This window comes from Mandrillus leucophaeus, unplaced genomic scaffold, assembly GCF_000951045.1.
Source record: "Mandrillus leucophaeus isolate KB7577 unplaced genomic scaffold, Mleu.le_1.0 Scaffold507, whole genome shotgun sequence".
Classification (NCBI taxonomy): domain Eukaryota; kingdom Metazoa; phylum Chordata; class Mammalia; order Primates; family Cercopithecidae; genus Mandrillus; species Mandrillus leucophaeus.
In genome coordinates, this window is record NW_012105442.1 from 502,200 (window position 1) to 524,321 (window position 22,122).

The following is a 22,122-nucleotide window of genomic DNA, read 5'->3' on the forward strand; positions in this document are numbered from 1 at the left end:
GCCGGGGGCGCCGGCGCCCGCTCCGAACCCAGCCCTGCTCCTCAGCTCCGCGACGTGGGCTGGGTTGCGTGTGGAGTTGGTTTTTGAGCCCGTCCTAGGAGCCGCTGAGGAAGAATGAATGGGGGTGAAGCGAGGAGGTTGAGCGGTGGGAGGGCGCGAGACCTGAGGTCGCCTGGCTAGAGGGCCGCCATCCCCCGGGGAGGGTTGACTGAGCCTGCCGCCTCGAGGGTGCAGCGCTGGGGTCTCGGGGGAAGGAACCCACAGCCCCGACGCGCTTCCCCCCACTGAGCTGCCGGGATAGAGTTTCTCCCTCCGGGGGCCACCGCAGAGTGCGCGGAGGCTGGAGACCCCTTGGAGAGGTCCCCGTGCCCGACCCGGCCGGTCCTCCACGCGGCGCTGCCTCGGACTGCGCTGGCAATGAAGCTTTTGCCTCGCAAAGAACCACTTAGAAGTAGGACATCTCGGCCTTCAGCCCCTTGATTTCTTTTTCCCCTTGTTCCTTCTCTCTTTATCTCTTTTTCACTTATGCTCTGCTTCAAAGCAACAGCTTTACGCGTGACCCCGCCTGCACCCTTATCTGGCTGCCCTGGGTTTCGCCTAAAAGGTTGGGCTGAGTGGGAGCTTCTGGGAGAACAGGTCCCGCGTAGGGTCCCGCTCACCCGGAGTCCGGGCGCCCTCGCCACGCCCCGGTGGGATCCTCCCCTCCCCGCCCGGTTGCACTTTCTCCTCCCGACTTCCCAGCTAGCGCCTGCCCTCCATGGAGCGGTGCTCGCTCCTCTGCGCTCACACGTCCTCTCTTTGGCCCTCTCCTGCCACGCCTGGGGCCGAGGTCTGATTGAGTCTGTCCCTGTCCCTGGGTTGAGGCATTGGGGGTGACGGTTGGATGATGTTTCTGGGAGACGCGCGGCTCTGAGCGTTCCCACACGCTGCAGAGGACAAATTGACGTTCCCAGCTTCTCTTTCCCGCGCCGCGACACTTCATAATTACCTGACACAATGCGATATGGGGGGTGTCCATTGTTCCACTGCGTGTTACTGTGGAGTGTTCGTTATGACAGTGGTGGAATTTAAAATTACACAATTTTTTTTTTAAGTTCCTAAAAGAATGAATTTCGTGTGGGGATATGAGTAAGCTTTCCATTAAATCTCAGTTTGGCCTGTCAAACAAGGCTCATTCTGGGTATTACAAAGCCTAATTTGCATTTTAGCACTGTTTCGTAAGCGTCAAATTAGAGATATTTGGGCGTATACGCAGGAGAGCTGAGTACCTCCACGTGGCCTATTTTGCATTTTGGCATCATTTTGTTTTTCATAAAGGCCAACTTAAAAACATCTGGGAGTGCACCCAGGAGGGCTGAGTACCTCCTCCCTCCTGATTTCTTCTCTTCACCGTCGCGGGGGGAAGCGAGGGGAAGCTGCACCATGCTCCGCGTGGCTGCCTGGATCCTGGGCAAGCCAGGAGGCCAGAGCGAGCCAAGCTTTGCGCCTGCAAGGGGTCCGCACGAGAAACACTTGCGCCGAGGAAAAGTTAAAATTCCTGGGACGACGAAGAGTCAAGAGAGGAGGACTGATGAGGTTTTAGGGAGAGCTTTGCAGTACAGGCGTCCTGTATTTGCAATGTTCCCAGTAGCCTCTGAGAACTTGTCCAGGTACACACTCAGGTCGTGAGCCGCGAGTCCTCTGGCCGGGTCTCAAACCCCGCAGCAGCCCACAGCGCACCTACGACGACCCAATAACGCCGAGAGGAGCCTAAGGCTGTCGCAGCAACTTTCCCCCTGCTCCTGGAATGATAGTGCAACATTCGCCAGTATGTGAGTGGGTCTATTTTGCAGTGGGGAGTATCTTCCTAATGCTCTTGCTGGGAGGGGAAGAGGAAGAGAGAGCCTTTTGGTTTTTTAAATCTGAATTTCATCCAAAACATCTGATAAATAATATGTGGGTTGTAGAGTTGTTTTCTCTGTTTGATCCTGTTAGTCTTTAATGAGGGAAATAGTGAAAAAACTTTGGGGGGATGCTTTTTAATATTTAAACTGTGGAAACATGTTGTAAACTACGCAAAAATAAGCCTTTTGTCTTCTGTAAACATATTTAAGCCCCCTCTGTTTCCTTTGGTGCCAGGAGCATTACAATTGATTCACTGTTGAGCAGCTGGTATCAAATAACAAGTTATATACCCCAAGTCCTAAGATACAGTTTCACAAGTTAAGAATAAAATAAACAGAAAAGGTGAACTGTAGCCCAGAGTTATATTTAGAGGCAGCTATACTTCCTTTAAAGAAAATTACTTACTCTGTGATGGTTCAGGCATTTAATAAAAATAATGATCTTAAACAGTCACCTGTTCCTTCACAAGCATATGTCCTTCAGAAAACTGAGGTGAGAACATTGTATTGAAATCCACAATGCACATCTTTGGTGACAGAAAGAAGGCTCATAAAGTATATATGAGGAAAACTTTTAGTCTAGAATGAACTTCAGAAGTAATGATGATTGTTACACCTTTTAATGACCCTAGGTTTCTTCACATGTACTGTAGATGAAGACAATTATAACAACAGATGATGCTTTACGAATTTAGATATACCATGAGTTAAATAATGTTCCCTGAATAACTTCATAATCCACAAGAGTATAACTACACAGGTAGGAACAATACATTATATGCATTACAGAAGAGCCCCACTCCTGCTCCAGTGATGTATCCTTTTGCTCCCCAACCACTAGCACTCTCCGGCGTGCTTTCTCTCTCTATATATATACCCACACGTATCACCCAGGGCTCCAGACATGCAATTAATCCTCAAGTTACCCTCTATTACCCCTGCTAGTCATCAAGATGGGTACAGGACTGATCTTTCATACATTCCTCAGGTACAATTTTGTGACTTCTTTTGCTCTTCAAGGCTAGTCTTGATGATCATTCTACCCTGATTCACCTAGAAAACACATTAGAGAGAGGATGGGAAGACCCCAGGGTGGTTTGCCTCAGGCCTCCAACCTCCATATTTGTTTCTTTGTTGTCTCCAAGAACACTTAACTCAAAGACCTAGTCCTCATGCCTGGTGAGGAATTAATAAACACTAGCTGATTGATTAGTATGACATAATAACAAACTTAAAAAGTTTTCCTGTATTATTGTTTGAAATTAATGTTTATCTTGAAAAGCTCTGTGATTTAACCAAATATGGGGATTAAAATATGTGAAATAATTACTATGCTGAATACATTATAGTAATTATCTTCATTTAATAATCACAAAACTCTATGAGGCTGTTTCTACTATTATGCCCCCATTTCACAGATGAGGAAACTAAGGTTTGTATAAGCTATTAAGAGAAAAGCTATTGGCCGGGCGTGGTGGCTCAGGCCTGTAATCCCAGCACTTTGGGAGGATAAGACAGACAGATCATCTGAGGTCAGGGTTTGAAACCAGCCTGGCCAACATGGTGAAACCCCATCTCTACTAAAAATACAAAAATAAGTTGGGTGTGGTGGCACGTGCCTATAGTCCTAGCTACTCGGGAGGCTGAGGCGGGAGAATCACTCGAACCCCGGGAGGTGGAGGTTGCAGTGAGCCTAGACTGTGCCGTTGCACTCCAGCCTGAGCGACAGAGCAAGACTCCATCTCAAAAAGAGAGAGAGGAAAAAAAGCTATTAAGTATTGGGATTTGAATCCATAACTTTCTGTCCAACTCTAGGTTTGGAGCTCTTGACACTATGTTAATCTGCTTTTCTGAATTTCTTTAACAATCTGTGTTTAATCTAAGGCCCACTTTTTCCCATTTTAACATCTATAAGATAGTAATGCATCTTACACTGAACTCTGAACTCTTACAATTATAAATGGCATCTGTATTTCTCATTGGTATATAAAATATCAGTACCTTTTTTTTTTTTTTTTTTTTGAGACAGAGTCTTGCTCTGTCATCCAGGCTGGAGTGCAGTGGTGCGATCTTGGCTCACCGCAATCTCTACCTCCTGGGTTCAAGCAGTTCTCCTGCCTCAGCCTCCCAAGTAGCTGGGATTACAGGCACATGCCACCACACCCAGATAATTTTTTGTATTTTTGGTAGAGACAGGGTTTCATCCTGTTAGTCAGGATGGTCTTGATCTCCTGACCTCATGATCTGCCTGCCTCAGCCTCCCAGAGTGCTGGGATTACAGGCGTGAGCCACCGCGCCTGGCAGTACTTTTCCCAAGCAATGGTGTGTTAGGCTCCATTGGGTTGTACTTCTATAACAAATCATCAGAAAACCTCAGGGACTCAAACAAAGTCAGGTGAAGATCTGCATGATTCTCCACAGCAACTATCCTCCATGCGATGGCTTGGTACTGCGCTTCCGTATCAACTGTGCTTCCACAGTCACTACTCTAGAGGAAGATAGAACCCTGGAGGATCTCCCATCAGCAATTAAATGCTACAATCTTGCAGTGACATGTCACTTTTTCCTCTAGTCCATTGGCTAGAATTAGTCACATGGCTCTGCCCAACTGCAAAGGAAGCTAGGAAGTTTAATCCTTCCAAGTCTCACAAAGGAGAGGAGAACTGGATATGGGTAAGCAGTCATGTTTGTACCACAAAGGCATCTTCAGTTCATTAAAATATGGCCATGTCATTAGGACCCATTAATACAAATTAAATATAAATATAAATTAATATAAATATTGGGAGTCTGTTTTTTTCAAAACCAATGAGCAATTCTTGGTCTGTGATTTGTTATATTGCAAAGAACAGATTCTAGAATCAATTTCAAAAATAACATTATGAAAGAGCACAACAATAATGCCAGATTTTAACCAGGTGTCTATAGATGAGCTTCCAAGGCTCTGAAATTTCCTAAAATGCACTTTTCTCAGTGCACTTTTTTTTCTGGAGAGTGAGTACATATCTGACATCATATTCTCAATTGAGGGTCATGATTTATTCATTAATTTATTCAACAGATATATACTGAGGTCCCGCTGTTCTGGGTGCTTGGGATCCAGCAGCAAATATGACAGACAAGTCCCCAAATTTCTTGAAGCTTGCAGTCTGGAAAGGGGACCGTAAACAAGCAAACAAGTAACAAAGAAGAGAATTTTAAATCCAGACAGTTAACATAAAAGGACAATGTGATAGAAGGTGGGTATATTGGCAGAGTCTGCTTTAAATGATCATGAAAGACTTCTCTGAGGAAAAATCTGACCTGAAACAGGGAAGATGAGAAGGAACTATCCATTCAGAGATTTTAGAATCCCAGAGAAAAGTGTTCTGGTCAGAATTTTAAAGGACCTGAAGAATGGATACGCTCAGCATGTTTGAGAAGTTGAAAGGTATCTGGAATGTAGAGAATGAGAAGAGTGGCAGGAGAAGGAGTGAACGAGGAATGCAGAGGCCGGATTCCATGAAGCCTGCAGGTCATGGTAAGTGCTCAGGATTTTAAGTGCACTGTGGACAAATGCACAGTGGAAAGACACCCTCCTTTGCACTATTTGTATGTGTGGGTCATCTGGCCATCATTAGCTCTGTCATTAAACCCCAGCTGGGCACACATCTAAGTGGGATCCCCTACCCTCCTTGCTGTTCCAAGAATATCTTGGTCCCCTTTGCCATGCAAAATGAAGATCACAACCCTCCCAGAAGGATGGGGGCTCTCTTTCAGTCACAGGGGTAAAAGAAGCTCCCTGGGTCCAGGTGTGGTGGCTCACACCTGTAATCCCAGTACTTTGGGAGGCTGAGTTGGGCAGATCACTTGAGGTCAGGAGTTCAAGACCAGCCTGGCCAACATGTTGAAACCCCCATCTCTACTAAAATAATACAAAAAGCTGGGCATGGTGGTGCATGCCTGTAGTCCCAGCTCCTTGCGGGGCCGAGGCAGGAGAATCGCTTGAACTTGAGAGACAGAGGTTGCAGTGACTGAGACCGCACCACTGCACTTAAGCCTGAGCAACAGAGGAAGACTGTGTCTGAAAAAAAAGCAAAACAAACAACAACAACAAAAACTCCGTGGCCAGTCGCTTCAAGCCAACTCCAGGATTTTTGCAGGAGAATGAGGGGCTTCACTCTACACTAGTAAAGTCTCAAGCATTTTGCCTTACTCTTCATTTCTTTATTTGTGAAATGAGAACAGTAATTTATATTTTGGGCTGTTGTGTTGTGGCCACATAATGTCTGCTAAACTAAACTAAAAATAAAACAGCACAAATTTCTATAAACGAGTGTATATTATTTACTTTTCTGAGGATCATTATTATTTTACTTTTACTTAGGTTTATATGTATAAACTGATACAGATGTATACCAATTTAAGGAAACCTGACACATGAGAACTAATTGCCTGCATAATCAATATTCTTCATTTTGAAATTAATATGTAATAGGGTCTCTTTTAATAGTAATTTGCCAAAAAGTAATCATTTTAATTTATAAAAATGAGATTTCAATATACACTTCCAAGAACATTCCAACTGTACCCAATGAGGGAAGTATACCAATACCTATAAATTTAAGGAAAAAGTCATTTCAAGTTATAACTTTTAATTTTTATCCATTAAAGCAGAAATCAAAGCCCAGTATGTATTTACTGCAAATATCTGTGCTAAAAAAAAAAAAAAAAAAGAAAAGCATGAAGCTCAACTATCAGTGTGCATGTCTAGAATATAACAGCTTTATGTGTATTAAGTGTGTGGAAATAAATGAAGACCACCCAAATGAGAACAAAGGCTATTTATTTAGAGTAAGGGAGACAGCCACCATCACTTGCATTTGACAGAGATTCAAAGGCAGGTCTGGGAGTGGGAAAGCTTCACAGTGTAAAAACAAGAAAGGCTTCAAGTGTGCTCTGATTGGATGTTGTTGGCCTGGAGAAGCTGAGGAAAGCTATCCAAAAGGCGAGGCAACTAGAAGCAGTGCATCTTATGTGATTGGTTTGGGGAGCATATTTGGAGATATTTGGAGTTCGACGGTTGGTCTTGAGTTGGAAGGGTGGTGGGTTCAGAGGGAGAAGGTGTGGAGGTGGCAGTAAGAAATTAAGAAGCTGGCAGGCATTGACCAAGTCCTAACCATTCTGATTGAAGCCAGACATGGTGGTTCGGCTTCTCTGACTTGTTGCTGCAGAGGTTGTAGATCAGAGTTCTCTTGTCATGCATGGTCTGTCCATTTGTATAGTAAGTCTCCCAAGTCATTAACTAAAAAATAATTTAGGTCAGGCAACTAAGGAGAAACTAAAGTGTAAGGAAACTTCCACTTGTGATGAGATAATATTTTGACGTATTAAGAAGTATTTTTGTTTTGTTTGTACCCACTAATTCCTTTCTATTTCACACACTCATTTATTCAAATTAGATGTGGCATCCATTGCTTCAGGGCAAGGACGTTACAGAAGAAATTCACAGCCCCAGTTGCATACCTGTTATCCCAGCACTTTGGGAAGCTGAGGGAGGTGGATCACTTGAGCCCAGGGAGTTCAAGACCAGTCCGGGCAACATAGTGAGACCCTGTCTCTACAAAAAACAAACAAACAAAAAATTAGTGGGGCATGATGGCATGCACCTGTGGTCCCAGCTACTTGGGAGGCTGAGGTAGGAGGATCACTTGAGCCCAGGAGATTGAGGCTGCAGTGTGCCATGATCGGGCCACTGTGCTCCAGCCTGGGTGAGAGACTGAGACCCTGTCTCAGAAAAATAAAGGGAGAGAGAGAGAGAGAGAGAAGGAAGGAAGGAAGGAAGGAAGGAAGGAAGGAAGGAAAGAAAGAAAGAGAAGAAAAAGAAATTCACAGAAAAGCATGAGTTGCCCATGATTTTGGGGTTTTTTGTTTTTGTTTGAGACGGAGCCTCGCTCTGTCACCCAGGCTGGAGTGTGGTGGTCTCAGTTCACTGCAAGCTCCGCCTCCCGGGTTCATGCCATTCTCCTGCCTCAGCCTCCCTAGTAGCTGGGACCACAGGTGCCTGCCACTACGCCCGGCTAATTTTTTAAAATATTTTTAGTAGAGACGGAGTTTCACTGTGTTAACCAGGATGGTCTCAATCTCCTGACCTCGTCATCTGCCCGCCTCAGCCTCCCAAAGTGCTGGGATTACAGGCATGAGCCACCGCACCCGGCCTGATTTTGGGTTTTAAAATGGAAATGTGAAATTCAAGACAGAAACAATAGTTTGAAAGAAAACATTTTTCTTCAAGTTTGAAAAGTCTAGATTTTTTTTTTTTTCAAAGTGAAAGCAAGATTATTAAGAAAGTGAAGGAATAAAAGAATGGCTATTCCATAGATAGCCATAGATAGCCTGAAAGGCCTAGATTTTGAGTGTCAACACTTGGTGACCTGAAGGATTCAGATTATAAAGTTGACCACAAATGTAGGTTTAGGGAAAGGAATGATATGCCAAAGAATTTTCCCAGTCCAGAAAGAGATCATGATTCTGTGGGGTTGGGAGAAGGAAGGAGCAAATGAGCAAAAGAGCTTAGACGTTAGATTTCCGACCAGGTCCCAGTGCCCAGGGGTAGGGGGAGGAACAGGAATGGGTTTGAGGAAATCTGAAAGCAGAGGGTAGAGAGAAGGGGTGACTCTATCTCTCTTCTGAGATGGAGCCTGGAACAGCAGTGAGCCTTATATAATAGGCCAACCCAACATGGTACAGGCAGGCACAGTGGGGTAGGCATAGCATATGGAGGAGCCTGGGCAGAAGGTCCTGGGGTGGCCATAAGTTTGTTCCACCTACCATAATGTGTATGTTTCATGTGCAGCAGAGAGTAAAAGAGCTGTGGCTTTGAGAGACTGCAGAAGCAGAGTAGCCCTGCACCCAAAATGTTTGATCAGAGACTCCACGAGGACTTCTATCTCAGACGATGCCAGCTGGAGAGACGACTGAGGCTGTAGAGTAAATGCCCCCCACCCTATACCCCCCATGTAGATGCCAGCCTGTTAAGAAAGGCACTAGGAGGTGGACAAGAGAAGTCCAAATCAACTGAGATTATATGGAGATTTCATTTCTGCCTCTTAGCATAGTAGTCTTATGAAACAGAGATTCAATTCAGGTATACAGAAATAAAGAAGCTTATGTTTAGTAAATACCTGAGGTTTTTACATTGATACTTATAGTTCATATATATATTCACCCTGTGACTCAAACTTGCTTTTACTAATTTTTTAAAATGGAGTTTTCTGACTCAGGTAGATTTGAGGCATCGTCTGCCTAATTATTTAATATATAAATAGTATCCAAACAGAAATAGTTTATTTGGAGTTGTGTCCCCAAAGAAATGCTATACCAGGACCAACAGAAACAGAGAACATTTTTCAGTAATTATTCAGAATTATAGCAAATATAAAACTTAACAGTGTCTGAGTTATCTTGAGTTGCCACTGCCTTCCTTGATAATATCCACTGATGAAATCATAATACTTCTCTTTGATTTATATAGATACTAGTGTAGACTTAAAATAATATTCCTTCTAGATAAAATAATATTTCCTTTAGATAATCAAATATTAAAATTATTAAATCTCTGACAATCTTTTGTTAGGCTATAACATCAATTATTGGGTATTGAATTCCTTCTATGAGCCAAGTATTTTGCACACATTATGTTATTGATTTCTCACAACCAACACTGAAGGTGTTATTGTCCCTATTTCACACCTTAGGGAAGTGAGGCTGAGCACAGGGTTATACTAGGAGGTAGCCCATCTGGGCCAGAAGCCCCAGTCTGCCAATTCCCACACAGGCGAGAGATGCTTTTACCTATACTACTCTGCTGAGCCTTTTTATCACTTTTTTTTTTTTGGAAAATAAAGCATGCAGAGACGGTAAATAATTTTAATTTCTTCTTCATTCTAATTTACATCTAACTGTTACAGAAATTAAAATAGCCATAGCAATATGCTCAACCTTTGAAAAGTAACATACTACATTTTAATATTCTCAAACCAAATATGGTATTCAGTAAATGGTTATAGAGGATTGATATCTATGTTTTGACCTACCTCCTTTGAGAAACATTATGTGTAGTAAAAAACATTTTTCTATCACAGAAAATTTGTCTCCAATGTGCTGTTGGGCCATAAGTTGTCTATTTATTACATCCCAGAGGGAGGAAGTTGAGTGGAAAAGATTCTGCAGTTTAACTGTGAGAGGTCATTATACATTTCAGTGGAAGAAAAAAAAATCCATCAAAAGCTAAGTAGATAAATTAAGGATTCCATAATAAGTCTTGGGATACAGACTGTGCATTTGTTTTGTTTTTCAAATTTTCATTAAAGCTGCTAACCTGGCATACCAGATGCAGAAAAAGGACTTGCTTCAACCAATTTTGTCCTCTCCACCTGCAGCTGATCACCTTTTGGTGGCCTGGAGGTGGAGGAGAGCTGGTAGAGTAAAAATGAAGAGAGAAAATAGAGATAGAGTGACCAGAAGCTGTGCCCAGAAGAAAGTCTCAGGATATATAGTGTGGGAAGGCACTGAAGTCGTAAACTGGAAAATGAAGCAAAACAAACTAAATCCCTTGGGAAAAAATGAAGTGCAACACTGAACACAGTATGCACAGGGGTGCTCTTTTCATGTAGTGAGCAACAGAGTTTTGTGGACTGAACATATGGACATTACAAAGAATTTTAGTAATAACAAAAGCTACTATTTATCAAATGCTTCTTTATGTACCAAGGATTGTGCTAAATACTTCATAGAGATTATTTTACTAAATCCACACAAGAACTCTATGACGTATTTATTGGTTTTGCTCCCATTTTACAGATGAGGAAATGGAGGGTTAAAGAGATCAAGCACTTGCTGGAAGATACGCATTTAGTAAGTGGCCCAGCAATCTGACTCCAGGTCCAGAACTCTCTGCTCCCTTGAGGTACTGATAGTATCAGTCAGGGTTCTTGACTGCAAATTAAACTCTAACTGTCTAAAAAAATGACACTGGAAGAAGGGGGAAGGGGGTGTGGAGAAGCAGAGCTCATAGGTCCCAGGAGGCTGAGGGAGGCTTGGGGAAGCTTGGGAAATGGGCAGGAGCCAGGGGTTCAGAAGATCAGGCCATAGGAAGACTCTGTCTAAGGTATGGCCATCTCTCCTTTTGCAGCAAAAAGAAAAGAAAAGAGAAAAGAGAAGAAAAAAAAGAAAAGATGTTTCAAGGATTCCCAGAAAAAAGTACATGCTTTAGCATAATATTCAAGACTACTGACAATCTGGTCTTATCCTACCTTCAAAGTGACCTCATAGCCACCTTTAATACATTCATCCCAGCATACGGAATTATTCACTCTTCCCTTAACTCTATTTGTACTTTCACATCTTGACACCTTTGTTCATATCATTCTTTCTGCCTGGAATGCTCCTCCCACTTCCTCCCTTACCTGACAATATCCTACCCATCATCCCTCAAGGCCCAGTCAGATGGTTACTGCTTCTATCCCTCCCTCAGGATTAGTTATCTGCTTTGCTTAAGCCCCACCTCACTTTTATTTTTACTTTTTTTTTTTGAGACTGGGTCTCACTCTTGTTGCTCAACCTGGAGTGCAATGATGCAATCTTGGCTCACTGCAACCTCTACCTCCCAGGCTGAAGCAATCGTCCCATCTCCCTTTCAGGTAGCTGGGGCTACAGGCGTGTGCATGCACCATACCCAACTAATTTTTGTATTTTTTGTAGAGGCAGAGTTTCACCATGTTACTGAGGCTGATCTCAAACTCCTGGGCTGAAGTGATCTCCCCACCTCGGCCTCCCAAATTGTTGGGATTATAGGCCTGAGCCGCTGTGCCTGGCCTCCCACCTGACTTTTAAAACATCTTTATCATTTATGTTTATGTTCACAGTGCCTGCTAATGTGCTTGTATTTAGTGGGTTCCAAATAAAATGTTTATTAAATATTTATAGTGCAGTTACTTGGGAGGCTGAGGTGGGGTACTTTCTTGAGCCCAGGCATTTAATACTGCAATGAGCCATGATCATGCCACTGCACTCCAGCATGGGTGACAGGGCAAAAATTTTAGTGGCAAGATCTGAAATATAAATGTTGGTGGATCTTTTTAACAGCTTAATCACAACCAGTTAGAAATATAATAAGAACATTCAATTCCCTAAACATTCCTTTGTTTGTTTTTGAGACGGGGGTCTCACTTTGTCATCCAGGCTGGAGTACAGTGGTGCGATCTTGGCTCACTATAGCCTCGACCTCCTAGGCTCAAGTGATTCCCCTGCCTCAGCTTTCTGAGTAGCTGGGACCACAAGTATGCCCCACCATGCCCAGCTAATTTTTGTGTTTTTTATAGAAACAGGGTTTTACCATGTCACCCAGGTTGATCTTGAACTCCTGGACTCACGCAATTTGCCTGCCTTGGCCTCCCAAAGTGCTGGGATTACAGGCCTGAGCCACTACATGTGGCCTAAACATTCTAATTAATTGACATTTAGTATGCAGGTTACCAAATCTGCCTTTCAAAGTTTGCATTTAAAGATTGCCAGTACATCCACAGGATGAATTTTCAGATCAGTCATGTTTTGATTTGGAGTACTTAATGTTTGCACAATTTGAACTTTGCCTGCCCTTTCAAAATTATTTTACAGACCTGCATTCACTTTCCTAATAGAATGAATTGCTATAAAGTGGCTACAGTGAGTAGTCTGAGAAAACAGTGTAACACTCCTTTGGGCTTTTACCTTTGGAGGAATTCCTCACTGAGTGTGGTCTTGTTGGGATATATAAACTTACCTTCCACCGTGAAAGACAAAGATTTCGAATCTTGCTCTCCCAACCTGTAGGCCTATGGAGCAAGGTCCCTGACACCTGGCAGTGGACTCTCCCACCTAGGTCTGTGCAACCCTGAGATGAAAAAAGAGCATCTTGGGCAGCTAGTGGGGCAGCATGGTGTTTAGTGGTGGCTTCTAGGAGGTGGGACATATACCCTAAAATATTTAGATTGTGAAGATTTTGTAATGCCTCAGATTTATTAATGCCACAATGTATGGTTGTAAAGTACAGTGAGTGTGGACTGTGCTAAATGTGTTTATATTCTAGGGTATAGTTCCATATACATTTTTTTTTTTTTTTTTTTTGAGACAGACTCTCGCTCTGTCACCAGGCTGGAGTGCAGTGGCCAGATCTCAGCTCACTGCAAGCTCCGCCTCCTGGGTTCACGCCATTCTCCTGCCTCAGCTTCCTGAGTAGGTGGGACTACAGGTGCCCGCCACCTCGCCTGGCCAGTTTTTGTATTTTTTTAGTAGAGACGGGGTTTCACCGTGTTAGCCAGGATGGTCTTGATCTCCTGACCTCGTGATCCGCCCGTCTCGGCCTCCCAAAGTGCTGGGATTACAGGCTTGAGCCACCGCGCCCGGCCCATGTACATTTCATTAACCAAACTTCGGTTGTGAATTTGCCTTTTGCTGTCTTCATCTATATTGCATAAAAATGGGTAAAGTGGAGGAAATAAATTTTCTCTATTAAACAAACTTTGTTTTTTTAGAGATAGGGTCTTGCCCTGTCACCCACGCTGGAGTGCAGTGGCATGATCATGGCTCATTGCAGTATTAAATGCCTGGGCTCAAGAAAGTACCCCACCTCAGCCTCCCAAGTAGCTGCACTATAAATATTTGATAAACATTTTACTTGGAACCCACTAAATACAAGCACATTAGCAGGCACTGTGAACATAAACATAAATGATAAAGATGTTTTAAAAGTCAGGTGGGAGGCCAGGCACAGCGGCTCAGGCCTGTAATCCCAACAATTTGGGAGGCTGAGGTGGGGAGATCACTTCAGCCCAGGAGTTTGAGATCAGCCTCAGTAACATGGTGAAACTCTGCCTCTACAAAAAATACAAAAATTAGTTGGGTATGGTGCATGCACACGCCTGTAGCCCCAGCTACCTGAAAGGGAGATGGGACGATTGCTTCAGCCTGGGAGGTAGAGGTTGCAGTGAGCCAAGATTGCATCATTGCACTCCAGGTTGAGCAACAAGAGTGAGACCCAGTCTCAAAAAAAAAAAGTAAAAATAAAAGTGAGGTGGGGCTTAAGCAAAGCAGATAACTAATCCTGAGGGAGGGATAGAAGCAGTGACCATCTGAGCTGGGCCTTGAGGGATGATGGGTAGGATATTGTCAGGTAAGGGAGGAAGGGGGAGGAGCATTCCAGGCAGAAAGAATAATATAAACAAAGGTGTCAAGATGTGAAAGTACAAATAGAGTTAAGGGAAGAGTGAATAATTCAGTATGCTGGGATGAATGTATTAAAGGTGGCTATGAGGTCACTTCGAAGGTAGGATAAGACCAGATGTACTTTTTTCTGGGAGTCCTTGAAACATCTCTCTCTCTTTTTTTTGTTTTTTTTTTTTTGTTTTAGACAAGGTCTCCCTCTGTTGCCCAGGCTGGAGTGCAGTGATGCAATCATGGCTTATGGCAACCTCTACCTCCCAGGCTCAAGTGAACATCCCACCTCAGTCTCCTGAGTAGCTGAGACTACTCAGGAGTAGTGCCACCCCGCCCAGCTAATTTTTGTATTTTTTGTAGAGACAAGGTTTTGCCATGTTGCCAAAACTGGTCTTGAACTCCTAGGCTCAAGTGATCCACCTGCCTCAGCCTCCCAAAGTACTGGAATTACAGGTGTGAGCCACCATGTGGCTCTATTGTGTCTTTTTAAATATAGGAGTGATATGATCGTAAATGTGAGATAGGATAATCACCCTGACCACAGATAAAAGGCAGAAAGGGAGATCAGATATAATAAATTACATAAGAGGGATTTGCAGTAGTCCAAGAGATAATAAATGATTGCTTAGTCTAGTACAGTAGTGGTCAGGAGGAATTCTTTATCTGAGAGTTATCTTATAGACAGAACCTATAGAAATTGGTATCTAATTGAACATGGGCAGGAGGTGAAGGAATGAATATTTTGGATAATAGAGTCCATTGCATAATAACTATCTCACTTTGCAAAAACAAGAAAAATTACACTTCTGCTGGGCACAGTGGTGCATGCCCATAGTCCCAGCTACATCTTGATTTCAGAGACATTAAAATATGAACAAATGTGTGTCTCAGAATCAATAAAATATAGTATGTATTATGTCATCATGTCTCACTACAAGATACATAGCAGGTGCCCCCAAAAATATTTGTTCACTTGGTATTACGTACATGATAATGTGGAGTTCATATTTTTAGTAATAGTCTTTTTGATAAGCCCATTTCCTTTTTAACACATTGAATATAACAATGTAACCCCACATATTAACTGTAATGGAAACTAAAATCTATATAGCAAACTAAGTTTAAACTTAAGAAAAAGGTTAGTTGTGACTTATCATTACTTCTTATCTGTCTCCGCCCTCCTACTACCTCATATAATTTCTTGACTTACATCTCAAAGGACTTCCTCCTCTTTCTTTCACCCTTCATAATCTGTATAGCTACACATGAGTCTTCTATTTGGGGAAATTAGAGAATAAATATAGCAAACATGGAGTTTAATAGCCACTGGCATAAACGTAAGATAAAATATTTGGATGCATGCTTGTGAGACAATTTTTCACATCCCACAAACTAGATAAGATATTGAATAGGGTGAAGGATAAAGGGGGTGAAACCACATGAGCCACAGGCAGAGTTAGAGAGTTGTCCACATCTGCCAGATTCAGTACCATCTATAGTCAATACCAAGAGCTGTGTGGAAGCCAACTCAGACTCTTGCTCACTGTAGAGGATCTAACACTGTGTTATTAATTAACCACAGTATATAACTTAGGTTTTTTACCGAGAAAAATAAAATAATAATGATAATATTATAATAATAGCAGCCTGAATTGAGCATGACTATATGGCTAGCACTATGCTAAATTATTTACATAAATTATCTCATTTGATCCTTGTAATAATTTTATGTGTTTGTTAGCTATTGCTGCAATAACACTTCGTAACAAGCCACCCAAAAACCCAGTAACTTACAGCAACAGTTATGATATTTTTCATCAGTCTGCAGGGCAACTATTGTTTGGGTGAGTTAGGCTGAGCTCTGCTGCACACCTCTGCTTCTAGCTGTGAGCAGAGTAGATTTGGCTACACGGTGTGTGTGGAAGCAGATCTGCTCCATATGTCTCTTATCATTCAGGACAAACAGCTACCTGGAGCGTGTTCTTCTCATGGTGTCGGTAGGACTGTAAGCATACAAATGGAAACACATGATGCCTGGGTTGGAACTGGCACATCGTCGCTTCTACCCACATCCCATGACCAAGAGTAACATTGACAGGGAGGAAAAAATACTCTACCCCAAGGGAGATAAGAGTGAATATTTGCCAAACTATAATCAAATATATAATATGGTAGGTATGTAGGTATATTACACCCATTTAACAGATGAAGAAACCAAATCACAGAAAAGACTAAATGATTTTCCCAAAAACACAGGTAGGAAGTAATGAAGCTGGGATTTGAATCCAAGCTGATTTCAGAGGCTAGGCTCTTAACTATCACTCTACACGGTTTTAATAAACTGGACTGCAGAAGGTATTACAAAGAGAACAATAGCAGTGGTGATTTTATGATAATAAATGGAACCTGAGGAAAAGAAGTAGACAAGATAAAATACTCTATTTTGAGATCCTAATCAATAAAGATGATTTTCTCTTAGCTTTCATAGCTGTAAGAGGGTATGTCATAGGACTTCACAGAGGACGTGTGTTTATTTATTTTTAGAATCTCCCCAATATAAACATATTAACATTTTCTCTGTTTAAATACTACCTTTGCTACTTATTTCCTACCCAACTACATCGAAAGGGAAACATCATATATTCTGATAATTATTAGTAACCTGTAAAGTAATTAATTAAGTGTCTTTTTGTAAGAATACCTGAGGGCTGCAGTGGCAGTCATATTAAAGCAACTGTAAAAACAATGAAGTCCAATAAAAACATTAGGTTCAGGTCTGAAGAGGTATGCAAGGAGTCCTGAAGAGAAAGAAAAAGATACTGAAGCATGACTGTAAAATAGGAGAACCAAGGTACAAATGTCACAGACAAGTCCTTTGGAAATATTTATAAGGAAGAAAAGAGAGAGTATGGAATAGAGAAGTAGGGGCTACACCCAGAAGACTTTCAAAGACTGAGATATTGACCAGATCATGCAACTTCAGGGGCTTGCAATGCCCACAGACAGGCTATTTTTGAACTCTCTATGCTTCTTACACCACAGTACTTTAGAAAAATTATTTTTCTTCTTATTGCAGTAGCAAAAGAATCTAACATCATATATTATAACCCTAGGTCAGTATTACAGATAAAACCCAAACCTATTGTTAGACTCCCATTTCTCACTCTAGCTTTCTCTCTTATTGTAATGATTTCAATTTCCAGTTGCAGCTGTAGTCATTCATTTGCCTTTAGAATAAGTATAAAGCTGAAATAGCTTCCAAAATAGAAACTAAAAGCTTTGGATCTTGATTTAGGTAAATCAGCTACAGAAAGGTATTTTTAAGACAATTTGAATATTAAGAATTTTGATAATTTTTTACGTGCAACTGTATTGTTGTTACTTTTTTTTTTGGAGACACAGTCTTACTCTGTGACCCAGGCTAGAGTGCAGTGCACAATCTAGGCTCACTGCAACCTCCGCCTCCCGGCTTCAAGCGATTCTTGTGCCTCAGCCTCCCGGGTAGCTGGGATTACAGGTGCCTGACACCAGACCCAGCTAATTTTTGTATTTTTAGTAGAGGCAGGGTTTTGCCATGTTAGCCAGGCTGGTCTTGAACTCCTGACCTCAGGTGATCCACCCACCTTGGCCTCCCAAAGTGCTGGCATTACAGGCATGATGTTACTTTTTTAAAAAGGAAGTCTTTATTATAAATTCTGAAATATTTACAAGTAAAACATTGTGGTATCTTAGATTTGATTCAACATATTCCAACATTTTGGTGAAGGGAAATGCAAAATGTTGATAATTACCAAAACTGGATAATAAGTACATTGGGGCTTATTATCCTATTTTTTCTACTTTTGTGTGAAGCTTGAAAACTTCTATAATAACAAGTAAAAAGAAAAAAAATCCATTAAAAATTGCTACAAAGAGGTCACTCTAAAAGAAGTCTAATTCAAAAAATGTTTTCAATAGTGAATAGATTTTTCTCTAAAATAAGTTGTAAGCCATACAACCACAAACTTCCTTAAAACAACATCATCATAATATTCGTGAGCAACACAGCATTTCAATTGTCTTATTTTTTTATTTTTTATTTTTTAATAAGCTAGAATCTCGCTCTGTCGTCCAGGCTGGAGTGCAGTGGTGTAATCTCGGCTCACTGCAACCTCTGCCTCCTGGGTTCAAGCAATTCTCCTGCCTCAGCCTCGGGAGTAGCTGGGACTACACGTGCGTGCCACTGTGCCTGGCTAACTTTTGTATTTTTAGTAGAGATGGGGTTTCACCATATTGGCCAGGCTGGTCTCGAACTCCTGACCTTGTGATCTGCCCACCTCGGCCTCCCAAAGTGTTTGGAATTACAGATGTGAGCCACTGTGCCCGGCCAATTGTCTTACATGATTTGTTCTAGAATTAAAAAGAGCTACATTCCTAAAAGCATAAGAAGTAAAAACACTTTATAGCTTTTTAAAATTATTATTGATTTGAAGTTAGGAGAACTTTTCCTTGAAAAGTGGAGAATAATAAGGGTTCATATTATAAACTTACTATGTGTCAGGCACTGATTGTAATTTATGAACTCAGGCTACTCTTCAAAATTACCCATTTTCATAGGTATTGCTGATCTTCCCAATAAGAAAACAACAGTACTGAGAAGTTGCATAATTTGCCCAACATTGTACTGTTGGTTAACAGCAAAGCTGGGACTCAAACACAGGGCATCTGGCTCCCATGTCTGATCCCTTAGTCACTGAGCTGTGTCACTATCCATGGGAAGAGCATCTTTTGTAGAGCTGTTCTTTGTTTAGACTTTGGGGACCCAATGTCTTTTATTCTTAGAAAAATAAAGCAACTCTTACTCCCTTTGACATCAGCATATTCCTTTTATTTTGTCATACACTTCAAATCTATTACTCCCACCACAGTCATATTAGCCCTTTAATGTTCAGACATATTTATTACAGATGTTTATTTATGGCATGATTTCAAATAACAGAAAACATTAGAGTAAGCTCTTCTGCTTGATTTAAACCAGGATAATTTTGAGAAACAGCTCTGATACTGTAGTAGTTGACAATGACATCTATTTTATGTGAGTGTCAGCTTCTGGGCAATGACCTTACACAAATTGCCCTAGTTACCTGATTTTCTCAAAAGTTGCAGCCTAGCCAGTTGATATCACTGCTTCCATACTGCCATATTGCCAAGGTTAATAAAGGAGTCTCTCTCTCTCTCTCTCATTTCTGACACATTGCTTTATATGAAATAGTTTTTATTGTCTTTTTTATTATTTTTATTATTTTTAGTTTTGAGACGGAGTTTTGCTCTTGTTGCCCAGGTTAGAGTGCAATGGTACAATCTCAGTTCACCAAAACCTCCGCCTCCCGGGTTCAAGTGATTCTCCTGCCTCAGCCTCCTGAGTAGCTGGGATTACAAGCATGTGCCACCACACCTGGCTAATTTTGTATTTTTAGTAGAGATGGGGTTTCTCCATGTTGGTCAGGCTGGTCTCAAACTCTTAACCTCAGGTGATCAGCCCGCCTCGGCCTCCCAAAGTGCTGGGATTACAGGCATGAGCCACCGTCCCCAGCCTAAGAAATAGTTTTTAAAGGTCCATTTACCTATAGCCACATCATAATAGTCTTTGAATATGTGAGTTTAATTTGGGGGGACTGTTAATAGCTATTTCTAGAACGAAATTAGGGTGAGTCTACATGGGGCTTCAAATTGACTTAACTGAATTGGTCATTGAACTTATGAACAGAATGCCTCGAACAGAAAAAAACACGAGTTTTTTCACTGAATTTTTGAAAAATGATTTCTTAGAATTGACAAAACTGATTTATTATTTTCACCCATAGAAACACTTTCACCTGAATGAAACACTTTCCAATTTGGAGGAAATTATATTTTAAGACAAAGGGAATACTGTCATATAATTTAGGGGTTACATTTATTACTCTAGGGCAGCAGTTACTGACAAGATGCCTTGACAACTCTATAATTTGAAGTTATCAGTCCATATACATGTAATAAATGCTGTATGTCTTCATCCCTCCCTGTTACCTGATATTACCTATATATACCTTCTATGCAACAGAGAGTTTTATATATACAGATCTACCAGAATTTCTCTAGGACCCTAGAAAATGGAGTCTGACCAATATTTCTTTAAAAATAAAGGAGAAAGGAGCAAAGAAAGAAATGCAGAAACAAGAAAGAGAGAGAAAGCCAACAAAAAGTAACAGAAATAAAGAGTAGAGTGTTTTATATTTTTCCAAAATAGCGATTCTCAACCTGGCTGTGTATTAGAACCTCCTGGAGAGTATTTGAAAAATACTGATACCTGGTCCTCAAGCCCAGAGATCAACTGAGTGTGGTTACTTTGCTATTGATGAGAAACATTTAAACAGTAAAGAAGAGCCAGCTAGACTTGCAGTATTGGAGACATTCTCTACTCTGTGCTTCCTGATTGTCTCATCATAAGTAAAGTACAACTCAAGTAACTTCTGATTTTGAGTATGATGGTAGAGGGGAAACGGGAATGGAGCATAAAGACCTAGCTTGTTCATTCATTATTCATTCAGCTGACCAACAAATATTTATGTGGTGCCTATTCTTTGGCAGATATAGTATTGAGTTCTGGGGATGCAGTGGCAAACATATTGATTCAAGAAGCATGACAGGGCCCTGTCTGAAATCGCGTGTGTGTGTGTGTGTGTGTGTATGTGTGTGTGTGTGTGTGTAAATTTTTTGTAGAGACAGGATCTCACTTTGTTGTCCAGGCTGGTCTTGAACTCCTGGCTTCAAGTGATCCTCCTGCCTTGGCCTCCCAAAGTGCTGGAATTACAGGCAGAAGCTACCGTGACCAGCCTAGGGCCTCAAGTTTTAACCTGTGTTAATGCCAAGATCAATTAGGTTGGTAGGAAGCAAGTAAGTGGAGAAGATGAAATTACCTTAAGGAACAAGTCAGTTTACTAGCTAATTTTGTTCATGGAATAAAAACATTTTGGCACTTAAATGGACTCAAGAGATTGTCGATTTTTGTTTTACAAATGAGTAATTTTAAACTGAAGGTGTTAAGTAACTAGCCTCTGATCATACAGTTAATTCAGGACAGAGGTTTAGAACCTACATGGCTATTTTATAATACTGTCTACATTCAAGTAAAAACCTTCTCAGCAGATTTTTCTTTTTATTCTAAGTTTCTAAAAGAAAATAGTCCCCCAGAAAGAGCCTTTGTAAAAGAAAAGGATCAACTTCTTCCCCTGTTGAGCTAATCCTAGTGTGAAATTAACTAGCAGCACCACTAGTCGATTCCACAAGTCAATTCCACACTGCTGCCCTGTAGGGAGAGAAATTACAAAAAAGGAGAGTAGGTCTTGGTCCATTTCCTCCCTAACTGCAGTTGTTCTAAGGTCAAACACTCAGAACATTAAAGGAAATGGTGAGAAAGGACTATTGTGATATGAGGAGGGAGGATCTGAGATGGGAAGACCTAAAAATTAAACCAAAGAGAACAATTGTAATAAAGAATTCGTCGTACCTTCCCACACCATATTTGAGGTCTAATCTACAATATGGAAAGTGCATTCAGACATCTTCCTAGTGATAAGGGAAATGCATATCTACACCATAATGAGATTCTGTTTTATACCCATTTGTGTAGAAATTTTAAGAAATCTGCCAATATCAAGTGATGAGAGGATCTCTCATAAACGGCTGGTGGAAGTGTAAATTGGTATAGCCACTTTGGAAAACTGTTTGGCTCATTCATATACTCTACAACCAAGTAATTCCAATGCTAGATATAAATCCTTGCCATGTGCACCTGGAGGCATTTGTAAACCTGTTCATGGCAGCATTGTTGTAATAGAAAACACCCCGGAGCAATCCCAGTGTCCACTGACAGGAGAGTGGATGAAGAGTAGTATAGTCACACAATGGATACTATACAATAGTCAAAACAAATGAACTGCCACTATGTATGTATGATTTGGGTGAATCTCAGCAAAATAATGTT